Raw genomic sequence first — 18811 nt, forward strand, 5'->3', positions numbered from 1 at the left:
AGAAGGACCCTGGCTGAGCATCTTTCTTCTGCTTACCCTTCAGGTTCCCCCAAAAGACAAAGAAGTCTTATTAACTCTGCAAATAGCTAATAAGCATGTATTCAAGTGTTAGGTTAAGTCAGTGGTCAGCAAACTCATTAGTCAACAGAGCCAAATATCAACAGTACAACGATTGAAATTTCTTTTGAGAGCCGAAAACCGACTTCTGCGCATGGGCCACGAAGTTTCAATCGCACTGTACGTGCGCGCCCGCACGTGGTATTTTGTGGAAGAGCCACACTCAAGGGGCCAAAGAGCTGCATGTGGATCACGAGCCGCAGTTTGCCGACCACTGGGTTAGGTTATAAGATGTTGTAAAGCAACACTTTCTGACTACCCTTTCCTATTGGGTAAAAATCTGACCACTGAATTTTGAAGTACTTCTTTCCTCTAATTACAAAATATTGACTTACTTCAGCTTATTTTAGAACTTTACGAGGTTAGTACTACAAGTTGGAAAAGTGCCAATAGGGCCGTGAGTACAGTTAACCCTTGAATAGCATGGGTCCACTTATATGTAGATTGTTTTCAATAATTGTGTATACTACTGTAAATATTTTTTCTTCTTTACGATTTTCTTAATAACATTTTCTTTTCTCTAGCTTACTTTATTGTAAGAATACAGTATATTATACATATAATATTCAAAATATGTTAATAGACTGTTTATGTTATTGGTAAGGCTTCCAGTCAACAGTAGGCGTTTAGTAGTTAAGTTTTTATTAATTTTTAAGAGTTCTCTATATTTCTGGAATCAAGCCCATTCTCAGATGTATGATTTGCAAATATTTTCTCCCATTCTGTGAATTGTCTTTTCACTATCTTGATAGTGTCCTTTGAAGTACAAAGTTTTAAAATTTTGGTGAAGTCAAATTTATCTAGTTTTTCTTTGCTTGCTTATGCTTTTGATGTCATATCTTAGAAACCATTGCCTAATCCAAGGTCATATCTATGTTTTTACATGTAGGTCTAATGCATTTTGAATTAATTTTGTATATGGTATGAGGTAGGGGTCCAACTTCATACATTTTCATGTAGATATCCAGTTGTCCCAGACCTGTGGTCGGCAAACTGCGGCTTGCGAGCCACATGCGGCTCTTTGGCGCCTTGAGTGTGGCTCTTCCACAAAATAACACGGCCTGGGCGAGTCTATTTTGAAGAAGTGGCATTAGAAGAAGTTTAAGGTTAAAAAATTTGGCTCTCAAAAGAAATTTCAATCGTTGTACTGTTGATATTTGGCTCTGTTGACTAATGAGTTTGCCGACCACTGTCCCAGACCATTTGGTGAAAAGATTATTCTTTCCCTCATTGAATTGTCTTGTACTCTTTTCAAAAATCAATTGACCATGAGTGTGAGAGTTTATTTCTAGACTCTCAATTCAAGACTTCAGAGCCTTTGCATAAGCAGTTCTTTTATAATAAAGTTCCCTTGCCTTCTTGCCAGACTGCCCCTTTATTCTTACCGGACTCTTTATCCTCTCTTCCAGGCATTGTGACACCCCTTCCTTAGACCTCGTTGTTCTTAGCACATACTTTTATCCTTGACTCTATCACTCCAAAGGGTGTTTAAACTTGCCAATATGCCTATCATTCCAATTAGACTGTGCTTCTTGAAGGCAGGGGCAATATCTTATCTGTCCTTATCACTCCAGGACCAGGAATTCCAAGTGTGTTGAATGAATGATTTGAATTCACTTGGTAAATGTAAACTATGGGTAGAAGAGTGACTAGAATTTTATGACCATTAACCCTGGAAAGCACATCTGTGGGTATGTTTTTTATACAAACTGAAGAGGAGCTTTGACAATTACTGGATTCATTGAAAGTTTTTGACTTATTAAGAGCCTTGTCAGGCTTTATGCGTACATATTTAAAAGAAATCCATTTGAAGACCTGAATGCATCGGTCAGATAAGCTAATGGTTGTCAAAACCTCTCTTTTCTTGGAACTCTATAGAAATTGACCTAGATGCTCATCCAACCTCTAGCAAATTCTGTTCTCATTTGTGCTAAAGCTGCTTTTCCTCAAACCACACTTGGGCTCGTTGCATTCTCTGATACCTTTGGATCAATAGGTTGAAGATGTTCATGAGTTTCAGATGTTTTCACCCTCACTGTCTTACTTCCTGGCTCAGGTCAGAATGTCTTTGGACTGAAGACAATTCAAGAGCTGGCTAAGAACATTTAGACCACATACCTTTTTATAGTCATTCTCATCTGAGCGAGAGTAATTAAGACTCTAGACTGAGAAGTGCACGGTACTTTCCACAAAATTGCTTAGCTAGGCAGAACTTTCTTCTTCCATGTTCTTCAGTTACCTCAAAGATCTCTGGGATTGGGGTGGGGGGGTGGATCCCTTTCCTAAGGAATAGAAGCCAAATGGTCTTTGGCCAAGGACAATTTCCCAACACAGCATTTACTACTCCATTCGTGTATTCTAATAAACAAAACTGACACATACTTCCAATGTAATATGAAGGTTAGGAATCTTCTACTTGGAAACTATTCCACATGTTTCAACTGTGCCAAGGATCCTTCAAAGGACTTCATAATACTTTTAACCACAAAGCCACTACAAATGGCTTTGCCTTTGCGTTAGAGTTCAGAGGTCACACGTAAACCTTGAATAAATTGCACTTAGTTTGTGAAATCAATAATCCTCTTATTACTCTCTACTTGAATCCTAAACTTTTTTATTAAAACATTTCTAAGTGCTCATTCTAATATCAAAAGAGCAAAATTTCAGAAGACACTTTAGAGCCACAATCTATCAGAAGCAACAAAAATGAACAACAAAGGTCCACTTAGGGAAAACCGAGTTGAAGAGAGGGGGAGGGAGTTAAGCTCAATCCCTTCCTCCCCTTCCTCCCCGTCCTCCCCTTTCTCCCCTTCTCCCTCTTCCTCCCCTTTCTCCCCTTCCTCCCCTTCCTCTTATGGAGTTTCCATCACATGGAAATATAAAGAGACTTACCATTCCCAGCGTGTTTTTTTTTAATGTCAATTTTGGGAAACAATGGGCTAACCTCTGATAAGCAAAGTCATTCCTTACTGCAGACCAGGGAGCTTCTAATATGCTCATGGGTGCATTACAATTCTCAAGGGAGAACATTGTATAGTTTTCTCTAAAGGCATTTGACCATGGAACACTTTTGTTCCAATTCATCTCTTTTCAAGGTTAGTGTTCCATGGAACACACTTTGGGAAGTGCTGCCTGACAACTTCTATAAGAGTCTAACTCCTGCGTTTGAACATAAATTCACACTCCTTTATCCATATCTGAAAACCCTCCTCTCAAGGAACAATCATGTCTCAAGAAGGAGGAATGTTTGTACTGCATGTGGTTTAATTCAGGGAAGTGTTTTCATGCTACTCGGCCAGAGCTAAGCCATGTCCTCCAATATTGTTTTTCAGGAATAAACGTGATGTTTTCATTTCCATCTGTTGGAATCCTGTGTCTCTCAATTTGTTTAAAACTCAGCAGAATTTTTTTTTACTGGGCTCATTAAAACCTCAACAAGACCCATTAAGCTGGGGTTCCTCCAGACACATTTTGAAAACCACTGCTTAGGTTAATGGGGAGTAGGTGAACATCACAGAGTTGAAAGCAAAGGAACAACAAGATCAGATCAAAAGCTGATGGAGGCAGGGATACCTGATTGAGTCAGGAAAAAGATACTGGGGACCTGATCCGGGGCAATGATGGTTAGGGAAGAGAGGAAGTCATGGAGGGGGCAGATTGGTAGGCAGGACTTGATGGCTGATGGCTCTGGAGCAGAGGAGAGCACCTGACCTGGGTGACTGTGAATGGAGCTACATGAAGAAGAATAAAGGGGAAGGTCAATTGTGATCTTTATTTGAGCTGTGTGTCCTCAACTCTCAAGGTTAGAGGGAGAAGATAGCATTGGTAATAGGGAAAAGAGGGAAATTATGAGACTAGAGTGAAGCTTTCCTAGGGTTGGGGCAGAAAAGCATTAAGAAGGAACATGTGTTCAGAGAAGTCTTCACTTTGAAGCTTGCTCTTGGAAGTTGCCTCACTTCAGTTCCTGTCCAGGCCTGCAATTTGGGAGGTGACATTAACAGGTTCTCAAGTAAGAGGAGTATCCTAATTCAGGAAGTACTTTTATTTATTTATTTATTTATTTATTTATTTATTTATTTATTTATTTATTTTAATTTATCTTTATTGTTGAAAGTATTACAGATGTCCCCCCACCAAGGAAGTACTTTCTCATTTTCAGTTTACAACTACCATTCTGCCAGACACAGGTGTCTGCCTGCATCAGTGTTTCCTTGAGTTCCTCTGAGTAGATCTGTAGGGGCTGATCACCATTGGCCCTGATAAGCAGGAACAACTGGGACTTTATCCCTACGTACTTTACAGGTTATGTCCATGGGAAGCCCTGGCTACTGTGATCACTTTCCACTAATTTCTCCACCATCTTCCTCATGGAGGAAATTAAATGAGATAACAAATGTGAAGCACCAAATGCAGTGCTTGGCACATAGTAGGTACTACTCATGTTAGATCCTCCTCTTTCTTCTGATATTCACAGCCCTCAAATGTGCCAGATTGTCAAAAAGGTCATCCTAGTGGTGACCAACTTGGGTGTGACTCCTGGGGATAATAATTCTGGCCTCAACAGATTGTTGTGAAGGTTTAATGTGATATGCCTTGTAAAGAGCCAAGTACAGTACCTGATACCTAGCAAGTGGTCAATACACCCTAGTAGCCACATAGCTGTATTATCTTGAAAAAAATTGAAAGGAGATGAGGGAAAAGGAATATTAAAAAACAAAATGCCATGAAACACTTTTCCCACAAATGCAAGTTGCTTTATTTATTTATCCTTTAGAATCTGTAAACAGTTTGTGTTGTGGGCTGTGCATCAGCTAGTCACCCATACTTTGCAAGGAATATTTGGTAAACTTGTTTTAGAGCTCAATGTATTTGCAAGGTATAGTGAGTTGAATGGTGGCCCCCAAAATCCTAACCCCAAGTACTTATAAAAAGTGACCTCATTTGGGAAAAGGGTCTTTGCAGATGTAATTAGGTTAATGATATTGAGATGATACCTGAATTAACCAAGTAGGCCCTAAATCCAATGATAAGTGTCTTTAGAAGAGAAGAAGACACAGGAAGAGAGAAGAAGGTCATGTGAAGATGGAGGCGGAGATTGGAGTGAAGCAGCCACAAGTCAAGGAATGCCAGGAGTCACCAGAAGCCGGAGGAAGCAGATTCTCCCCCAGAGCCTTGGTGGGAGCACAGCCCAGCTGGTACCTTCAGACTTCGGGTTTCCAGAAGGGAGAGGGAATAAATTTCTGTCGTTCTAAGCCTCCCAGTTTGTGGTAATTTGTTACAGGAGCCGGAGTAAACTAATACATCTGGAACAGAAATGTACTCAAACTAAGTTTGCCAACAAGAGAGAGAGAAAGGGCATTTTCTGGAAGGACACGAGGGGACTTCATGGATTCTAAGGACAGGAAATTCAGGCTGGCCTCATAAGGGACAAGGACCAGGCCTAGAAAGTTGGGAATAAGGTGGCCCTCTCATTTGTGGACGCTTGATCTTTCCCCTCTTGTCCTTCTTCTGTCTCTGTCTGCAGGATGTCTCTCTGTGGTTCTTCATGCATGTGGCAACCTGACCTGTCTTGGCATTGCATTTCAAGTGCCTAACAGACCAGCACATGGCTCTGGGGCCTGATTCCAAATTCCAGGGACAGAGAATCCCTCAGCCTTGGTAGAATCAACTCTTGCCCAGGGGTGAGACCTGGTGTCTGGGGGTGAGGAGGCTGCTGGCAGATATCCTCGAAGGTCTCTACGTGAATGCAAAGACTGTTTGAAGAGCAGACAACATCCATCCAGTCACCAACCTGGCAGGTCGGGGAGAGTCTGACCTGCTTTCCAAACGTACTCCCTGCATTAGACAATGTCCTTAGCCTTCTGCCCTCTGTCTCCTCAAACTCCTCTCAGGCATGACCGCATCATATTTCTGAGGGAGGAAAGCAGTTGAAAAGCCATCCATTAGATTCTCTTCCTGTTCTAAACGTGAAGTTCATCTACTGGCGCAAAAACATTATTGATTTTTGTCTATTATAATCTTCTGAAACAACAAATTTGCACTACTCTTGGAAAAATATTTGGCCTTTTTTGCACTTAGATCTTAATTTGTAAAAATACCTGTTTATTTATTTTCACGCTGCCTTGGAAGGGCTCCTGTAGGCCAGGTGGCCCAGGAGATACTTGGAGCTTGAAGGAGGGCCTTTGCCTGTCATGCCTTTGATCAGCAAAGCAAAGCCTCACAGCAAACAGAAATCCAAGCCAGGCAGGGCTGTGGTAGAACAAGAGAAACGGGTTCTGGGGAGAGTTCCATTCCTTGAACTTTATTCTATAATCTAGGAGAATTTGTTGAATGCATACTAAATGCTGGGCATTGGCCTAGAGCTAGGATTACTGAGGGCAATACACTGGACACTGTGGGTCCGGCATGGAGCCTATAGCCGTGGGACAGGCAGGCAGAAATAAAGGAAAATGATGCAAAATGAATGCATAACTGCAAGCTGTAACAAAGGTCATGGAGGAAAAGGTGCCTGGCATAGTAAGAGTGAATAAGTCAATAATTAGCCCAGTGGGTCAGGGAAGGCTTCTCTGGGGAAGGCGAATTTCCCTGAGATCTGAAGGGCGAGTAGGTGTTTAATTAGATGAAGCTGACAGGAGTGGGGAGGCAAAGGGAATATTGCATAGAGATAGCTATTCATTATGCCATCCAGGTAGAAACCCATAAAATGCAAATTAGAGACATATGCACTTGCAGGCCCACAGACTGGGGGAAGGATGAGATGTCAGGCAGTTCTGCTCTGCTTTTTTGCTCTGCAGATGCAGGAAGCTGCAGAGGTTTCCCCCCAGGTCTCTGGCCCCAGGCCGGTCTCCCTGTAAGAAGAGGCTCCAGGAATGCCCGGCCTTGTTGAGTGCCCCCAGGCCTCTCTGCATCCGTGTCATCTAGATTCTAGAGGGTTTCAAGGAGCTCAGTCTATAGGAGCCTGGGCAGACAGAAGATAGATTTTGTCAGAAAGAAAATTAATTATGAAAAGATGAGCTCTTTGGTTTTCTTTTCTCTTGTCTCCAAATGGAGAAGATGGGAATCTTGGGGCAGAGGGAGATGCCCCCCTGAGATTTTCCCACCTGAGATGTGCCCATGTGAGGTCTGCCAGTCCTCCGGAGAAGGCCACCTGGAAGAGTGAGTTTCATACCCCAGGAGCAGGAATCAACGTGGGGGAAAGTAGAGGCCATAAGTAGAGGGCACTTAGCTTCTCCCCAGGACACTTCCTTGGCCATTCCGGATGGCCCTCTCCTTCCTGGGTGTCCCAGGAGCCGGGGTGCCCCTCTTGCTCCTGGCCTGCTTTATAACGCTTTGCCGACGTGTCTGTCTCCCCAGCTGCTTGCTGGGCTACTCAGGGGGCTGTATCTTTTCCTGCTTTTGTTGTGTGTCTAACACCTGGTATTCACACGATAAGCATTCAATACAGATTCATTAAAGGGATGAATACATGGGTCTTATTAATTTATACTCAGCTTTAGTCCCAAACATTTTGAGGCTGAATCATGGTGCTTAGAAGTAGATGAGATGAAATGACGGGTATTGTTCACATTGCCTTGTACATTAGTAGGTGCTCCATTGTGACTTACAGAGTGGGTGCTTATAAATATCTCCATGTTAATGCTCTGGTATTTATATCGAGCACAATTTATTTGTTAATGACATCGATCTTGTAACAAAGCAGCACTTGGGAGCAGCATTCACACATCCCTAAGCGAGTTACTCCAGTGAGGCAGAGATCTTGCCATCACCATTCTCTATGTACGGAAGATTCTACTTGTATACTTCTGCCCTTTGATTAAAGATAGGACATAGGTGTTTTTCTCTTTTGATTGTTGTTGTTGTTTTGTCCTATGCCTGGCCTTCGTAGGTCAGGACATCTAGTTTTCCTAGTGAGTGTGTGTCTGTGTGTGTGTGTGTGTGTGTGTGTGTTCAGGAAACAAAGGCTGACGGTCATTCAGCAAAGGCAGTTGAGGTTCCTGTATCTCCTCCTTGCACAATGAGTCTTGCCAGTTACATGAGAGTGGGCGGGGGTGGCGGCTTGCCAGCATGTTCTGTGCCTTTGGATAAACAAACATCAATATTTATCAGAGCTGCTCCCGTGTGCTTCCTTGGCTGCTGGAACAGGGAGACCTCCCTGTGCTTGTATATAGTTTTCTCTGTATGAGATAAACATTTGGGGCCATTAAGGTGGGGGGGGATGTTTGTACTCTGCTCCCCAGTTACCTAAGCTAATTTACCACATTAGGAGGCCTCATAATTCATTAATAATATACAAATACAAACCAAGGGAAGAAATTGCCTTGTTAATTGACTTTTGTGATACAAATCTAAGACTCACTGGCTTCAAACATTACCTAGCAGCTGTGCGTGTACCACACACTTTAGAGAAGGCAAAAGCCACCCAATGAAAAGACTTGAAATCATTGACTTTGGGCTTTGGAAACAGACACTCACCTCCACTGGTTCTCTCCAGGAATCTGGAGGTAGAGGAGACAAGGAAAGGAGACAAAGAGATGGAGAGAGATTCAGCCATTCTAGAATGCTGTCAGGTGTACTGCCAGTGAAGGCTAGGCTCTGCTGGGCCATGCTGGATTGTGCTGGGCTGTGTAGGGGATTGCCAGGCTCCCTACCCCAGCCCAGATGGCTGCAAAGCTTGATTAGAAGCAGTACCACTAGGGTTAGCTGAGTGGTCCAATCAGGAGCAAAGTTCATTGGTCTAACTAAATCTTCCCCGCTGACATCCCTAGGCTAGGCTGCTGTCTCTTGTGCTCTGTGATCATTGCCTATGGAGAAGACGTGGGATTTTTGTCAGGTCATTAATAATGAACTGGGAGGTTAGTAAAGTCGAGTGATGAGGTTTCACAGGCCAGCCTTGATGGTCAAATGGATCTTAGATTTGAATCCTACTCATTCTCTCTCCCCCTGTGACTGGCCAATCATCCACTCCTCCCTGTCTGCAGCTGGAATTTCAAGCTCATAAATGTGACCTAGGCATTAGCAACCTCATCATTCCCTTTGAGTCTGCAGTGGGGTTACCTGTATGACAAACCTGGCTCCTCCTTAAAGAAGCCACACACCCATGGCATAGGGAGCCATGTGGATTTCACTGCAGATTTCATTAGGGAGACAAAGGGGAGACTGCTTGCATGCCCCACCACACACAGCCTTAGTCCTCCTGCTTGATTTGCCTGTTCTCCCCAAGGTCCTCCTTGATTGCTTTGTCTCTGGGAGTTTTCCTCGGAGACCTTGCTCTTCGGAGTCCTCTAATTTCTCTCTTTCTTGCCTTTCTTGATTTAAAAAATAATAGAAAGAATATGAGATATTTTGTTCGAAGCTTGAGATTCATTTTTCTAGTCTATAAAATGGAAATGATAATAATTCCTACCTCATAAAGTGAGGAGAATTAAATAATTGTGAACTCTAAAGCAATGTTTCTCCAACATGACCTATGATATCAGTTTAATGGGTTGCTAGCAGCATTTAAAAAAAGAAGTAGGATAAATAGAAATTATCAGAGGGCATCACTTATAGAAGGGGTAAGTTTTATTTTGTGAATCTTTTCGTTCAGTTTTATATATGAGATTCATGCAATAGGCCTTCCTTCCCTTGGCTTCCAGCATCGGTTTTCCTCAGGCACCTGGGACCCAGGCCTTTGCTCTGGCCAGAGTCTGCCTTCTTCATCTTTGCTGCAGGCTCTGGCCAGAGTCTGCCACCTTCGTCTTCACTGAAGATTCCGGCTGGAGTCTGCCATCTTTGCTGCAGACTGCCGTCTTTGTCTTTGCTGCGGCCAGAGTGCCGCTCCTGTAGATCCCTTCACCCCCCGCCCTCCCTCTCATAGCAGGCATCCTGCCCCGCCCGGCCACTCCACGCCTGGAGCAGCTGGGTGGCCTCCATCTTTCTTCTTCTAATTTGCATATTCCCTCCTGATTGGCTGGTGGGCATAGCGGAGTGATGGTTAATTTGCATGTTTCTCTTTTATTAGTGTAGACTAGATGCCCAATGCATGAAATTCGGGTAAGAGTAGGCCTTCCTTACCCCGGCTGCTGGCACCAGCTTCCCTCTGGCACCCGGGACCCAGGCTTCTGTCTGGTCTAATTAGCATATTTCCCTTTTAATGTGCATGAAAGTCATGCATGGGGGGTGGGGGGGTGGTGTTCCTCAGCCCAGCCTGCACCCTCTCCAATTTGGGACCCCCTCAGACATCCCTCTCACAATCCAGGACTGTTGGCTCCTAACCACTTGCCTGCCTGCCTGCCTGATTGCCCCTAACCACTCTGCCTACCAGCCTGATAGACCCCTAACCACTCCCCTGCCAACATGATCATCCCCAACTGCCCTCCCCTGCCAGCCTGATCGCCCCCAACTGCCTTCCCCTGTGGGGCTGAGGGGACTGGGGGACTCTGGCTGGATAAGGAGGAGCTGAGGGGACTGGGTGCCACCATCTTGTGGCTGTGGGTGTCACCATCTTGTGAGGGTGGGACAGTCAATTAGCATATTCCTTCTTTATTAGATAGGATATGCACCACTGTAAAATGAATATTTTACTATCAGCTGTGCTAAAAATATTTGAAGTATTTGTCATTAAATTCACCTTCAGCCTTGAGTTGGAGCTCTCTGGGACTTAAGGAGCCACAAAACCCTGATATTGAAAGATCAGAGACCTCCAATCTAGCCCCCAGCCAGGAAGCTGTGATGTCACACAAAAGGCACATTCTGGCACCCTGTTCATAAATATTTTTGTTAGGCTCACATAGTATTTATAGAAATATTTGGATTAATTACTATCATTTGGAAATCAGGAGATAGGACATAAAAATCTAGATTTTCACTTTCTTTGACAATTTGGAAGATTTGGCTATACCAAATCTTTCCTGCAGTCTCAATCTCACCTGTGTCTTCATTTGTCTCCCGCCTGGGCTCAGGAAGCACTAACAGCTACTCCTTGACCTGGAGTCCTTCCCTCCTAAGGCTCAATATTTGGTTTAGAGCAGTGGTCAGCAAACTCATTAGTCAACAGTTTGCCGACCACTGGTTTAGAGAATCACAAAGCTGGAGGTCCAAACCCTCATTTGTAGGAGGAGGATAGACACTGAGGAGGTGCCTCACCAAGGCCACGGGGATCATTAGTAGTGCAGATGGGAAAAGCAACCGGGTCTCCATCCTCCTGGGTCAGCACTCCTGTTCAGTCTCATAAAAATTGAGACTTTCTTAAGAGATGTGCTTGACTCCCCTCAAAGGCCATCAGCCCTCACCTTTTCCCTTTGTGTAGGCCAAGGCACATGTTGTAAAAGTGCAATTAGATCCAGAGTGGGTCCTGCTTGTCTTACACGGTATTTACACATCTCTGTCTTTGCCCTCCATGACTTTTCCTCGTGGCCTTCTGTGGCTACGGCTGCTTTGAGTGTAGCATCTGCCGGTGGAAGACATCCAGGCACAGGGATGCGCCCAAGTGGGCGTTTGGAAAGGACATGTATCTCCAATGTTGTCTGGCTGTTTACTTCACCCTGTTGTAGTTGGAGGACAGAGAAAACCAGCTTGGTGTGCATTTTTTGTCAAGTGAGGTCACAGGCAATGCCAGCATCAGCAGGCTGATGTGTGTGTAACTCCCTGATCCCCCGAGAGAGAAGGCGCAGGGTGGCCCAGGTGGGACCAGTCTTAGAAGGGGAAGCCACACTGTGCCGGGCCCACGGCCAGGAACTTGACAGATATTTTGGTAGTTTTAAATTTTTTAAATTTGTTTTGTGTTATAAAGATAGTTAAACGTATACAAAACTACAAAGAATAATGTATGAACTGCTGTACACCTGCCACACAGAGTCAGTGTTTATCAAGAGTTTACTACATATGCTTCCTAACTCCCCCTTTTAAATTTTACTTTGGCGTATAATTTACATACAGTAAAATGCAGAGCTCTGAAGTGTACATTTTGATGAGTTTTTTAAACCTTTATTATTTTGAAATAATTCCATGTTTATAGAAGTCACAAAAATAACACAAAAAATTCCATATACTCTTCAGTGAGATTCACCAAATATTAACAAAATACTAATTTGCTTTATCATACATTACACACATACACACACATTATTATTATTTTTCCAAACCATCCTTAGGCAGATGACTTTTGCCAAATATTTATGCCCACGTAATCATCACTCAGATCGAGTTACAGAACATTCCACACCTCAGAAAGTTCCTGGTGCCCTTTTCCACTTCTCATTTTTTTATTTCTTTTCATTAATTTAATTTCCTTTCAGTTTTCATTCTCAGTTTTAGTCTTGCTTGTTCTTGAACCTGATGCAAATGAAATAATCCCACTTTATTTCTGCTTAATTGTTATTTTGTTGATCCTCACCCAAGGATATTTTCTCCATTGATGTTCAGAGAGAGAGAGAAACATTGATGTGAGAGAGACTCATCAATTGGTTGCCTCCCACACGCGCCTCGACCAGGGTGGGGATTGAATCTGCAACCCAGGTACATGTCCTTGACCAGGAATCAAACCCATGACCCTCGGTGTGTGGGCTGACGCTCTAACCACTGAGCAGTGCCAGCCAGGGCTCTGCTTAATTATTTTAAAGCAAACCTCAGATCTCAGATTATACATCTCTACATACTTTTTAAGTATCTCTAAAAGTCATGGGCATTTTTCCCTTACATAATCACAGGGCCAATGGGATTATGTAAAATGTCTTCATAACAAACTACTCTGATTACCTCCGTTTTCCAGGTGAGCACACAGCCTCAAGGAGGCGCAAACACTCACCTAAGGTCACCCAGCAAGTCGCTGGTGAGAAGGCAGTCTTCCTTCCAGGCCCGTACTTCTACTTCTGAGTCTCTGCTCGTGGCCCCAGTGCAGGGTCCCAGTAGAGCTGTGTGTTGCCTGTCAGGGAACAGGAAGAGCTGACAACTGTGTAGCCCCTGTCTTTCCGTTTCTCTCAGCTGGGCCCCCACAGCACAGGACAGTCCCAAAATGCACTCCCGGGGGCCCTTGGAGCACCCCTGCCCACATCCCACATCCACACTCACCCACACCCGCAGGTTTTACCCAGGCTGCCTGCTGCCGCTCTGGAAGGACAGGAGGAAGGAAGCAGCCCCAGTGGCTGCTGGACAGACCGGGTCTCGGCCTCAGAAAGGCGCTGAGACAAGTTCAAGAATCAAAGTGCAGACAAGACACATGCCTTTAACATTTTAGATCCTATTTGCAAACGAGTTCTAAAAATCCACCAACCCACATTTATTAAAACGAACACAAAGACCCAAAAAACTAAACCCACAGCAATCTGTTCTTCCAGAAGACAATTAGGTAGAAACAAATCTAAAAAAGCACCCCCATCCCCACCCCAGAAGCCGAGCACAGAACTTAACAGGAACAAGTAACTTATCGTAAGCCTGAATCAGCTGCTGATGATCATGATTTTATCCAATCTCGTAAACTGTGGTCGGCAAACTGAGGCTCGAGAGCCACATGCAGCTCTTTGGCCCCTTGAGTGTGGCTCTTCCACAAAATACCACAGCCTGGGTGAGTCTATTTTGAAGAAGTGGCGTTAGAAGAAGTTTAACTAAAAAATTTGGCTCTCAAAAGAAATTTCAATCGTTGTACTGTTGATATTTGGCTCTGTTGACTAATGAGTTTGCCAACCTCTGTCGTAAACTGTAGGGTCCATGTAGCAACTAGATAAGTCAAACCCCTAAATGTATTCACAAATCAAACCTTAATACCCTTCCCAGAGGACATACTTGTTTGGTAAAAATATCCTTATTGCTAGTTTCCAAAACAAAGCTGGATAGAGCTATTTAAATGGAAATGGATTTTCCACAAAAATATACTTCCCAATAACTTAGAAATAGAGTCCTCCCCACTTCCCCACCATCAGCTTCTCTGTTCTCCACATGGTGGGCCAGTTGAATATGACAAGAGTTTCAAGCTGTGTTTCCTTTTTAGGCAGAGAGATAAAAAGAAGGGCCTCTTGGACTTGGTGATGGGGGCTTGGGGGACTGAGGAGGGGGGGTATGGTTGAGGCTCCAGCATCTCTCCTTCCCTCCCTTCTAATACACTGTCTGGCTCCTTTGTAACCTGCTTCATGCACTAAACCTCTGTATAAGATTGCCTTGGAAAACCCTGGCCTCATCCATCTTTTTCCTTCTAAGAAAGTCCACACGAGGGTGTGAAATTCCCTGGGTTGTCAGTATCCTGCAGTCCTAGTCTGATGCCCATGGACTTGTCACTAGGTGATGTTTACTTCCTCCCTCACTACCTCCAATGACTTATTGGTATTCCGAGAGGGACAGTGTGATTTATTATGGGAACCGGCAATACATGGAGGCTTGAGAGATCTTTAAAAGTTCTTTATCTCCTCCCTTTCCTCCTCCTTCTAGTCATGATTATTATTATAAAGACACATGCTCATTGAAAAATTAGTAAAACAGAAAAGTAGGACGAAGACAAAAAAACACACAACCCTTCGTCATCTATTGCTTAGAGACAAGAAGGTGTATTTTTGTCTTAAACATTTAAAAATGCATTTCAACATAGCCTAGCTCATACAGTATCCACTTTGCACCCTGCTTTTATCACAGGTATTTTTCAGTGCAGACTGTGTAATATTCCATTACAGGGACGCCCCACGATTTCCTTACAAGGGGGTGGGGGCGCTTTAAGGAGGATCTTCCTTTCTAAGAACATTGCTTGAAACGCTTCCTAACCTTTCACTGGGGAACTCACTTCTATGACATGAATCAAGGAGTGTGTCATTTTGCACACCGCCCATATTCATGCACTCAGCCATAAAGAAGCCCAGCGAAGCCGGGCCGGCGTGGCTCAGTGGTTGAACATCGACCTATGAACCAGGAGGTCAGGGTTCAATTCCCGGTCAGGGCACATGTTGGGTTGTGGGCTCAATGTCCAGTGGGGGGCATGCAGGAGGCAGCTGATCAGTGATTCTCTCTTGTCATTGATGATTCTATCTCTCTCTCCCTCTCCCTTCCGCTCTGAAATCAATAAAATATATATTTAAAAAAATAAGCCCAGGGAAGAATGGACTTATAAAGACTATTCCTGTGGAGCAGGTGAGTGCGGGGCTGAGGTCTGTCACCCAGGAAGATGCTCTCAAGTCCTCTGCAGTTCGTGGAGCTGGAGTACCTTGGCTTCTCAGTAATAAATCACTTTCTTGGAGCAGTTTCAGGAGCCTTGCTGCCCTCTCATCTCATTAATCATACCTGTGCTTCAGGCTCTCAAAGCCTTTCCCAAACCTTTATGATTCCCTCCAAAGGACCCAGAAAAAGGCCCCCTCTCCCCGCTGGGTCCCCAGAAGCCGCGCTGGGACATACAGCACTATAGGATGCAATGTCCAAAAGGAATGCCCGAAGTCTTCGCTGGATGCTGGCTCTCCGCTGGGCCTGGCGCCAAGGAATTACAAGTATGAGATTTCATTTCATCCCTATGGTCACCTTATGAGGCAGGCATTGTTCTCTCCACTTTGCTAATGACGAAAGTGAGACTCAGAGAGAGCTCGGATTACTTACTTGTTCAAGGTCACCAGGTAGGACGGACAGAACTGGGCTGGAACCCACCTCCCTGCCTTGAACCCCATGTCCTGCACCCCAGCCTCTTGCTCAGGATCTCAGCCACTTGATGCCTTCGCTTTGTGGACTACGGATCTCTCCCTCCACCCGCACCAGGACCCTGTCTTCATGAGAGACAGGGAGGACTCTTATCCGCCTGCCGGGCCCCAGCCAGAGGAGCCAGCATCGCCTCCTCCCAGACCTGCTCAGCTCCAAAGGCAAAGAAGCACCCTTGGACCCCCCACCCCGCTCCACCAAAGACCTCATGACCTCTCCAGAACCTGACAGTGTTCAGGGAAACGGGGCAAGAAGAACCCTCTGGACACAGGGCCTTTTGATTTTATTTCATTTCACAAACACAATGAGGAAAAAAAAATCGTGCTAATACGATTGCCAACTCAGCAGGCCTGGGCAAGCACCAAGTAAATATAGAACATCCTGGCACACCTTGAGGTTTACGACAAGTCGGGAACAATGACAGGCAGCCAGAAATTCATCAGGAGAGGTGCCTTTTACTAAGCAGGGGGCGCGGGGGGGGGGGGGGGGGGGGGAGAACAAGTGTGAGCTGCAGCCATGATGACCAACTCCAGTTGATTTTGTGCCTGTTGTTCTCGGGGGCCCCCATGGCTCCCAGGAGCAGAGGAAGCAGCCAAGCGGTTCTCTGGGTGCCTGAGTGCTTGCTGCTCTGACCTCACCAGCTTCTCATCCTGGAGTCCATTGCCTGCAAAGGACGGGCTTCTGGTCCAGGGGTGATAAACCCCTTGTGGTCCTGAGCCCTGCCCTCCAGTCTCACCGGGAAGGCGCAGAGCCTTCTGGGTCAGCAGCTCTGACTTGGGGCTGAGGGACCATGGCCAGACTCTGAACTGCTCTCTGCATCTCCTGGGCTGGGCTGATCTCGTGTGCATCTTTTTGCACATTGTCTTTTCCTGTCTTATCTCTCCCCTCCGGCAGGCAGCTAACTGCGGTGAGGGAGCTGGTGAGTGAGCGCTGGAGTCCCCTGGGGGTGGCTGAGAACCACAGCCTGGGCCCCACCCATCCCGGCATCTGTAGGCCAGCAGTTTCCTCCTGTGGGTCCCAAGGCCACAGTCTCATCCTCTCCAGCCACGTTTATCCTCCAGCCCCATGAGGCTGTCTGGGTGCCTGGCTTTCTGGTTGTATGAGGAGAGAGCAGAGGGATGCTCAGGATGGGGGGACAGGGAGTTGGGACTTTAGAGAAATTGCCATCCCCCAACCACAGATGGACAGGAGTGGGCAGGGACCTGAGAGATCCGTCAGCCCATTTCTGTCTTCCTCTTAATAACGCTGGCCTGGCCGGCATGGCTCAGGGGTTGAGTGTCAACTTATGAAATAGGAGGTCACTGTTTGATTCCTTGTCAGGGCACATGCCTGGGTTGTGGGCTTGATCCCCAGTAGGGGGCGTTCAGGAGACAGCCGATCAATGATTCTCTCTCATTGATGTTTCTATCTCTCTCTCTCTCCCTTCCTTTCTAAAAAAAAAAAAAAAAGCTGACCGTGGGAAGGTTTGGTTTCCTGTTCCTTTATGAAGAGGATAGACCTGTTGACACTATGAAAGTAATTGAAAAGGCAACATGGAAATCAAATAACCAGGCAGGAAACTGTCATCATCGTTAGGATCGGGTGCATTCACAGAACAGTGGTTGAGGATGGCAGAAATGCCCGCCCCGAGCTGTGTCCCTCCCTTCCCTCCTGTGGCATGTCTTTGCTGTGGACATCTTGAAACTCGTCCAGGTCAAGGCTGATTTGGCAATAGTTTTTCTCTTGGACATTTGGGCCCCAATCGAGTCCAGGGCCCAACATCTGTAGTTTCCAGCTGCTGACATGTTCAGAAGAGACTTTCATAATTAGGCCTTTAACTTCTCCTGTAATGAGGGCTAGGCACATGCCATCATTGAATCTCAATAGGACTGGGTGTGGAGAGGTTGTGTGACTCACCCCAGGTCACAACACTGGTTACAAGCCAATCATGTCTGCCTCTAAGTCCGGGGTTGTTTGCCCCTCCACTTGGCCTCTTAGCTTTACCAGCGACTCTCTGTCCACAAATGACAGCCAGCAGCACATAGCAAGCCATTTTATGGGCGCTCTTCTGCACCCAGTATCACTGATCTGTACAACAGCCCTGAGAGGTCGTGGACATTTTTATTATGACTTGTCAGCATCCTTTCCTCTCTTGCTCAACCTTGCTCCCCTTTTCCAAGGAACCACACGTTCCTTATTCCAATGATTGGGTCTAGGGCCATAGCAATCGATTCTGCCTCCCACCAAAAGGCAAATCAAACAAAAAACAAGGCCAATTGAGGCACCTCAGTCCTATGGCTGCAGTGATTGGTTCGAGGATGTACATGTGAGCCCCGCTGGGCTAATCGGAGTTTAATCTCAGGGATCTTGTACTGGGAGCTGGAGGAATGACCCTTTTCCTCTTGGGTAGGCATTGTGCATGTGTGAGACCAGAGCTGAGGGCACCCAATGCTCCAGCCTCCTGAGAAAGCAGGTTTGGGGAAGGAAGGCAGAGGCTAGGAGAGCGAATGCTGAACTGTTGGAGGCCCTCGTTTTCATTCCTCCTGCTCTTCCTGCGTATATGGTTCTCCTTTTCGTCTAAGCCAGTTTGAGTTAGTTTTCCAGGACATACATTCAGAGGGCTCTCAGCGAGAGGCCAGCAGGAGCAATTTCTGGGGCAGTGGTGGAGGTTGCATTAAAGGCTATTAGGCTGTTTTTAAAGGCTATTCAAGGAAATTCCCCAGTGGATGATGATATGCAAAAAAGTGTCTATTTTGTATGATGCAAATGACAGAAAACTCCAACTTACACTGGTTTAGACAGCCGAGTTAGTAATTAATCTAATTTAGAAGTATGGAGAAAAGTCTGCCTTCAGGTGATGCTTGATCCAGGTTCTCATGATGTCCCTGAAGTCATTTTTTTATCCCTTTCTAATCTGACTTCCTCAGGGCTCACAGAATGACCCCTCGACTCTTCAGACATCAGCCTTTCCCTTCAGACCTCAATTTCAGACCTTCAGAGAAAGAGAGGATATTTTTACCATAGCTTTTACACAAGTGCTGGATTTACTCTTCCTTGATGGCCCAGAGTGTATCAG

The sequence above is a fragment of the Eptesicus fuscus genome, chromosome 17 (assembly GCF_027574615.1).
Source record: "Eptesicus fuscus isolate TK198812 chromosome 17, DD_ASM_mEF_20220401, whole genome shotgun sequence".
Taxonomy (NCBI): Eukaryota; Metazoa; Chordata; class Mammalia; order Chiroptera; family Vespertilionidae; genus Eptesicus; species Eptesicus fuscus.